The sequence below is a fragment of the Corythoichthys intestinalis genome, chromosome 5 (genome assembly GCF_030265065.1).
Source record: "Corythoichthys intestinalis isolate RoL2023-P3 chromosome 5, ASM3026506v1, whole genome shotgun sequence".
Lineage (NCBI taxonomy): Eukaryota > Metazoa > Chordata > Actinopteri > Syngnathiformes > Syngnathidae > Corythoichthys > Corythoichthys intestinalis.
The window spans coordinates 9,418,166-9,425,996 of record NC_080399.1 but is presented as its reverse complement, the minus strand read 5'-3'; the positions used below and the strand labels follow the sequence as shown (position 1 = coordinate 9,425,996).

At 39.0% G+C, this 7,831-nt stretch overlaps 1 protein-coding gene across 4 annotated transcripts in view; it reads left to right on the top strand.

Annotated features, from left to right (window-relative positions):
- Positions 1-377: 377 nt before the first annotated feature.
- The window catches only part of LOC130916718 (unconventional myosin-IXAa-like), a 255,075-nt gene continuing 247,621 nt past the window's right edge, over positions 378-7,831 (top strand). For all 4 annotated transcript variants that reach the window (XM_057837631.1, XM_057837630.1, XM_057837629.1 and 1 more), the window contains exon 1: positions 378-710. The gene's annotated coding sequence lies outside the window, so the exon portion shown is untranslated. The remainder of the gene's footprint in view (positions 711-7,831) is intronic.

The window sequence follows — 7,831 nt, the reverse complement described above, 5'->3', positions numbered from 1 at the left end:
AACAATTGCCAGATTGGGGCCCCCCTAGTGGTCAGGGGCCCTAAGCAGCTGCATAGTCTGCGTATAGGCTGGGCCGGCCCTGTTGTCAACTTATTATTATAAATATTCTTGTAAGTTATTTTAATGCTGACACTGCGTTTCGGGGTCATCATCATGTTGTGCCCCCCTGCCCCAAAAGTCAAACTCCGCCTATGATTATATATAATAATTTTTTTTCATCAGTGAAAATGGTCTTTATTTATCCAGACTTATCTTTGAAACAAGCTGTCAATTACATGGCTAAATATGATTTGTTGTCATGTTAGTAGGAGGGTCCTCCTCTCCTCAATCTCTCCTCACCAAATCAGCCCCCACTTCTCCATTGCATCCCACGCGTGGACGCGCGGCGCGGCCACGCTCATTTCTGTGGCAGAGGAAGCCTCGAGGAGAGGAGAGCGACGTGACGTGACGTGACGTGAGGTGAAGTGACGAAAAAGACTGCAGAAAGATCCACGCAGCAGAAGCCCGCACACTAACCACCCGGAACAGCTTTTCGAACCCTGAATCGGATCCTCCATGATCGACACATCAGAGCGGTGGATTGTTGCTCGAGTGTCCGGACGCAGCGCACCGGGCTTCGGCTGACTCGGTGGCGGTTGGCCGCTCTTCCTCGTCGCTCGGGCGGACTGGAGGAGGAGGCAGCGGCGGTGGTGGTGTTGGAGTAGGAGGAGGTAAGAACAGACCGAGACTCCCTTCCTCCTTCTTTTTTTGCGTGTGGACGTCATGTCGTCCGCTGTCATCATGTCCACACTCACATTTTGCTGCTATTGAAACGGCATGATGGCATATGCCCCCCACCCGTCCTTACTTGTCGCAGCCGTCTTGTATGAATGTCACACTATTTTCTTACATAACGCCTTCATGTGCATTTTTGGAGGCTCTGAGCAATGATTTCATGCAATCATATTGTCGCAGTCTTTTTTTCATGGGAGGGAAGGGTACAAGGGGGGGTATGTTCCAGTCTCCTTTGCAGCTGGACACCCACCCCCTCCAAAAAAAGCCTCCAAGCAGGCTTCATATGAAAATGTGTCCCCCTCCCTATTCCTAGTGATGCTTTTGCAAGGTTTGTAGTCAGGTTTGTGTCGTGTAAGATGAAATGGAACACCCAGATCTCATTTTCATGGTAAAATGAAGCACTAAATGCAAGTCATTCATTGCTTAGTAGTGCCTATTTCACTCTGTAGTCACTAGTGTGAAACTTGTGTGGTTCCTCTCAGAATCCTAATACCGATTAAACTGTCAATCTCAGTTTGTTGAAGGAATATGTTCCAAATAGACATGTGAAGATGATTGGTTTCAAGGTATAGAATGGTATAGGGCTGAACGGTATTGCAAAAAAATGACATTGCAATTTGTGATATGTTGCAATTAGGGCTGTCAATTGATTAAAATTTTGAATCGAGTTAATTACAGTTTAAAAATTAATTAATCGTAATTAATCGCAATTCAAACCACCTATAAAATATGCCATATTTTTCTGTAAATTATTGTTGGAATGGAAAGATAAGACACAAGATGGATATATACATTCAACATACGGTACATAAGGACTATTTGTTTATCATAACAATAAATCAACAAGATGGCATTAACATTATTAACATTCTGTTAAAGCAATCCATGGATAGAAAGACTTGAGGTTCTTAAAAGTAAACGTTAGTACAAGTTAGAAAAATTTTATATTAAAACCCCTCTTAATGTTTTCGTTTTAATAAAATTAGTAAAATTTTCAATCAAAAAATAAACTAGTAGCCCGCCATTGTTGATGTCAATAATTACTTACACAATGCTCATGGATGCTGAAGCCTATAAAATCAGTCGCACCCAAGCGCCAGCAGAGGGCGGAAAAACTCCATAAAACACAACAAGTGAGCGTTTCACTGTGTACTGTCATTGAAATCTGTCTGAGCGGGGCATCTGCGTTAATTGCGTCAAATATTTTAACGTGATTAATTAAAAAAATTAATTAACGCCCGTTAATGTGATAATTTTGACAGCCCTAGTTGCAATATATATTCTGATATTAAAACTAGAAGAATTTTCACCAGATGACTTGAATAGCTCTGTTGGGGAAGACTTTGTTTGAGTCTCTATGACCACATTGTATTTATTAGAGAGGTCCTGATCCAATCACGTGATCGGAAATCGGGCCGATCCTGCCATTTTTCGGAATCGGTCAAAAACGATCGGGTTTTATGTTTTTCTGCTATCACCGTCCCTCTTGTTAAATGGGGCGACCAAACTGTTTTTCTTGGTCACCAGTGCCGCTGGCGTTTGGTACTTAAAGTTAACAATGATTAATAGGTTTGTAGCTTTGATCTGGCCAGAGACGCCTTGGTAGCTCTCTGGTATTCATTTCATACCATTTAATAGAGGCTAAGGGGGTTTATCTTTGAATGATTAAGATTGGTGTATATAAAAAGGGATACAGAAAGCCATGTCTATGCACATTTGCTGCTTTTATGAAGAAAAAACAATTAAAAAAAAAAAAAACAATCGCACGTCCTGCGAAAGTACTATTGCGCATGTGCACATTGTGATGGCGATGTTCAAACGATATATTGTGGAGGCCTAATTCATATAATACAGTTTACTCCAGGCTAAGGGGCTTCATCTGTGAATTATGAAGATTGATCTATGTAAAAGGGATCCAGGAGGCCACTTTTTTGCACACTTGCTGCTTTTATGAAGCAAAACAAAAGTTTACGTGTTCAAAAAAAAGAAGAAGAAAAAAAAAAAAGCAAATCCTGCGATAGGACTATTGCGCATGCACATATTGCGGTGGCAATGTTCAAACGATATACTGTGCAGGCCTACCGTGATGAAAACGTCAAGGTTTCAAAACCGCAAAAATTTTCCGTCATACCGTCCCTACTAGCTATTTTTTATATCCCAAAAATTCATGGAGAGATCCCTCGCTTGTAACCCTCCCCCACCGGTTGATACTCAGTGTCAGTGAGTCAGCTATGCTACACGATGGCTGGAGGTGAAATGCCTGAACATTTTTTCCCCCCATTGAAGAAAACGAAATCGCCAGGATGGGAATACTTCGGTGACAGAAAAGTTACAGACGACCGCGGCTTAGAGGAGGAGGGCCAACCGACATGTAAAACATGTTTGTGGCGGGTAGCTGCTGTGGAGGAAATACCTCCAATATAATTTCGCATTTATAGAAAATTAAAGGTTAGTAAACACTGTCATGAACCACCTACCAGCTACGAGATAGAACTCCAGCATGTTTAGTGTGTCTAGCGGTGGTCAAACGTGGTGTTTTTTTTCTCTCTGGCAACTGTCTGTGTTAAGAAAGATTGTGTGTATAATGTAAACATGATAAGAGGCATACACACGTGTTAATGGAAAATAATTTAATTATTTTTGTTTTGATGGTAATAATGTTGACCTGTGCCTGTGGGTTTAGGCTCACCTAAAGGACTGATACTGTGAAACCATGATATTTTGGTTAAGGTTATCATGCTGTCAGAATATCATACTGGCACATGCCTAGTTCCGAACCTATTAGCAAAAACGTGTACGCTTCAATTAAGTAATTACCTTGCCATTGTAAGTAAATTTCAACTGTGATCACTGGTTGTGAATGCTCATGTTTCATTAATCAATTAACTCGATTAATTCGATTAGGAAAATAAACTTTGAATCAAATTTTGCTGCTTTGAGTATTCGTTTCATTAGAGTGGCGTTGTCATGGTTTGTTTTGCAAGTGTTTGCATTTAGTTCTATTGGTTTGGGTGGATACACTGCCCTCTAGAGGCAACAGTGAATATGACATAACTCTTTTAACATGGCTGAAGACTAATATAAGCTAATATGTTTTATTTTCTTTTTTTAAATGCGTTCGTAGTTTAGTTTATAGCTAGATGTTTTTGTGGGAATATGTGTTTGAATGATTTGTTTAGAGTATTATGTAAAAAAAAAAAAAAAAAAAAAAAAAAAAACAACAACAACAGCATTTTATAGCATTTAAGCTAGTGGCACTCGCTATGCAAAATAGCTAAATGTTCTTTTGTTGTGCTTTGATCCTTATTTATTTATATTTTTATACTGTTTGAAGCTAAGCTCAGGTATTTTAATTTATTTTTAAATGAAAGTGCAATTCTGCATAGTTTGAAGAAACACTCAGAAATTTTATTTTGTATTGGCATTTAATGCTCTTTTGAAAGTGCAATCTTAGCAAGCCTTTGTTTTACACCTCCTAAAATTTATTCTTTAACTCATTAAATGTTCCTAATGTAAATACTCGATTATTCTTACTGACTAGTTGATAGTCATTAATCGACTACTAAAATAATCGATAGCTGCAGCCCTAATTTGATCATTCGATCGCTAAAAGCCCCTTAGGGTTGGTTCAGACCACAGTATTTATTTCGTGTTTTTCCGACTCTGAGTGAGGCATTAACTTGATGGTCTGAATGGGGTAAGTCGGAGAGAATCCGATCTGGGTCACATTTGTATGTGGTTTAAATCCGATCTGGGCCACATTTCTCGAGAATGTGGCGGCGGTCTGAGCTGTCAAGTGTCCCAATTTGGAATTCATGCAGTTATTACGTCAGCAAAAAGCGAGAGCAGCACGCAAGACGGCAGCGATGTAGCTGTTCCTTAGTGTTAGCGCCTAGCTTGAACTCGGCTTTTACTACGCAAGAGGCGGGCTTGACCACAGTCATAAAAAAATACAATGAAGAAAAGACAAGCCTTATAATTCTAGGTTTCTTACTGTGCGCCAAATTAGCAATATTTCAGTATTGCTTTAATGGCCGAGTCGGGGCAAACTGACACACATACATAAGGGTTATGTGTGTACATCATGCACGCGCAGTAGAGATGATGCCGATTGATCGGGTCCGATCACGTCATTTTCAAAGTATCGGAATTGGCAAAAAAATATCGGCCATGCCTTTTTTTAATATATATATTTTAATTTTCTAATTGTATTGAACGTCACAGACATAATATGTTACACTCATCCAGAGTCTTTAGTTTAGGCTTAGGGTAGGGTTATCAAATTTATCCCGATAACGGCGGCAATTACTAATGCATGCGCTGCATGACCCTCACTCATTGTTGCGCTCAACCTGTAATGACGTCGTTTTACCTATATAGAGAGATAAAAGGCAGCGCAAAACGAGTTAAGTGAACTTAAGCAGCTGTTGGAGCCTTTTATTAATTGGCTAAAGCCTTGCAATCCCTCTCCCTATGATTAGAAATATCATGGGAAGCAATGTGGGGAAGCAAGGTGGCAACTGATCATTGTCTTAACACCTTACGTTATATCCCAACGCAGAGAAGATATAGCAATTGGTTCCACTTCCCATCATGCATTTGGGATGGCCACAGTATCATTTACTGAAAGCTCAACAAATACACTAGATGGCAATATTTAGTCACAATATACAAATCACAAGTCTTTCTATCTATTCTATCTTGAGGATTTATTGTCATAATAAACAAATACAGTACTTATGTAGTGTATGTTGAATGTATATATTCATCCGAGTTTTATTCATTTTTTTCTTAATGCATTGCCAAAATGTATATGATCGGGAAAAATTATCGGGAATGATTGGAATTGAATCGGGAGCAAAAAAAAGCAATCGGATCGGGAAATATCGGGATCGGCAGATACTCAAACTAAAACGATCGGGAGCAAAAAAACATGATCGGAACAACCCTAACGCGCAGTGTGTAGTTATTCGTTTTGATGCTCCTGCACATGCGGGTCAGTTTGCTCAGCGCGTGTCTGACTCCGAATAAGTGCGCATTTGTAATACTTGAATGTGCTCAATGGACAAAGGCAGTCTGAGCGGGCACGCCAAAGAAACAGATATGACAAAAAAAATCGAAATTGTGCACTAAGACCTGCAGTATAAACCTAGCTTTAGACAAAATGTACTGGATGTGAAGTGCCGTCAATGGCAAGCAATGAGTTAAAAAGAGAAAGTCAGTTTATTGCTAGGACACGTTCAAATCCAACGCGTTGAAAACTTCATGTGTTAGCTTAAATTTTGAGCTAGGTAGCTTACAAAAATGTGTTAGCCTTAATGAACTAATTGCCTCCCATTGTCAGTGAATTTAGACTGGAATTTCTGGGTGTGAATGCTCATCTTTCAATGCCATCCAGAGCTAGACGTCCAATCCAAATTGACTAGGCGTCTGGCAGCAATCTCAAAATTGAATGAATTTCCATATGAAATGTTGTGATGGTTTACGGCTGCTCACTGAGTCGTTTCCTGTCAGTCGGATTGTGCTCTAACACTTCAGTGAGTTTCCCGACAAGTTGAAACTGGCAGTCTTGTCCAGACGGTCCCCTCAGGTCTAAGGTCCAAGCATGTGTGAGGGGATTCAATTTGGGAGGAAGAATCCACCCTCCTGGTTGCTAGCTCTCAACCAGCATGTGATAATTTGTCCTAAAATACCATCAGGATGTCTCTTTAGGCATTGTAGCATGACTTGATTTGATGTCACAATAAAAGCCTTTAGTCCAGGGGCCTTAAGCTCAATTTATCTGGGGGCTGCTTCAGATAGAGTCTAGGTTAGTGTGGAATATTCCACAAAGTTCAGCGGTGTCAAACTTAAGGCCTGAGGACCAGATCCGGCCAGTCACATCAATTTGTGTTGCCCGCGCAAGTAAATCATGTGCATCGAGTTCTTGTTTCTTGCTTAACCCTTTAAGTTCTGAGCTTGTTTTGTCCGATTTTGCATGCTTTGGATGTTGACGTCAAAATAGAATAATGAGATATGTAGTTCTCTACAGTGCTTGGAAAATTACAAGAAATTACAAAAATATGGACATCCATGCAATGTTTTAATACTTATTTATTAGTGCTGCAACAATTAATTAATTAACTCGAGTAATCTGATATAAAAAAAAAAGCTTCGACTCAAATTTTGCTGCTTGGAGTATTCATTTAATTAGAGTGGTGTTGTAATGGTTTGTTTTGAAAGTGTTTGCATTTAGTTTTCTTGATGTGGGTGGGCAAACTGCCCTCTAGTGGCAACAGTGAATATGACATAACTCATTTAACATGGCATAATCCAGCTGCTCCATGTTAAGACCAACGTAAGGTATGGTTTTGTTTGAGCTAATGTTTTTTTTTTTAATGCATTCATAATTTAGTTTATAGGTATATGTAGCCGTTTTTTGTCGGAATATGTTTGAATGATTTGTCAAGAGCATTGTAAAAAGAAATTTTTGCGTTTTATAGCATTTAAGCTAGCGGGATTTTGCTATGCAAATTAGCAAATTGTTCTTTTTTTGTCCCGAGATCCCTATTTATTTATCCCTATATTCCCTTTAAAACAAATTTGAAAAATAAGATGTATGATAAAAACTGACATTTTTTAAAAAAATTCAATATAAATGAACATAAAAACATAATGACAATTTACTGTTTTTCCTTTCTTTGTTTTTTTACATTAAAACAACAAATTAAAAAATGATAATATTAAATTTTTCCCATTATTTTTAAACTGAAATAAAAAATAAAAAAATAAAAAAAAGAAAATAAAAAAAAGAAATTAGACGTCTAATAGCGTCAGTGGCAGCCGATGAGTGGATAACACGTTTGGTTAATACTGTTGACGAAACACAAACTGACGAGGTGGTCAGACAAGATGGTGGCCATGAAGCTGAAATGGTGTTGAGTAAATGCAACCCTTTGACCGTTTATTTTCCGTCTCAGAAGAGGCCGCATTCATCTTCCGAATGCCAAAGCGGGACCGCGGCGCTCATGAATCGTGAATGACGCAGTGGTGGAGCTCTCAATTGAGTGATTAAAAC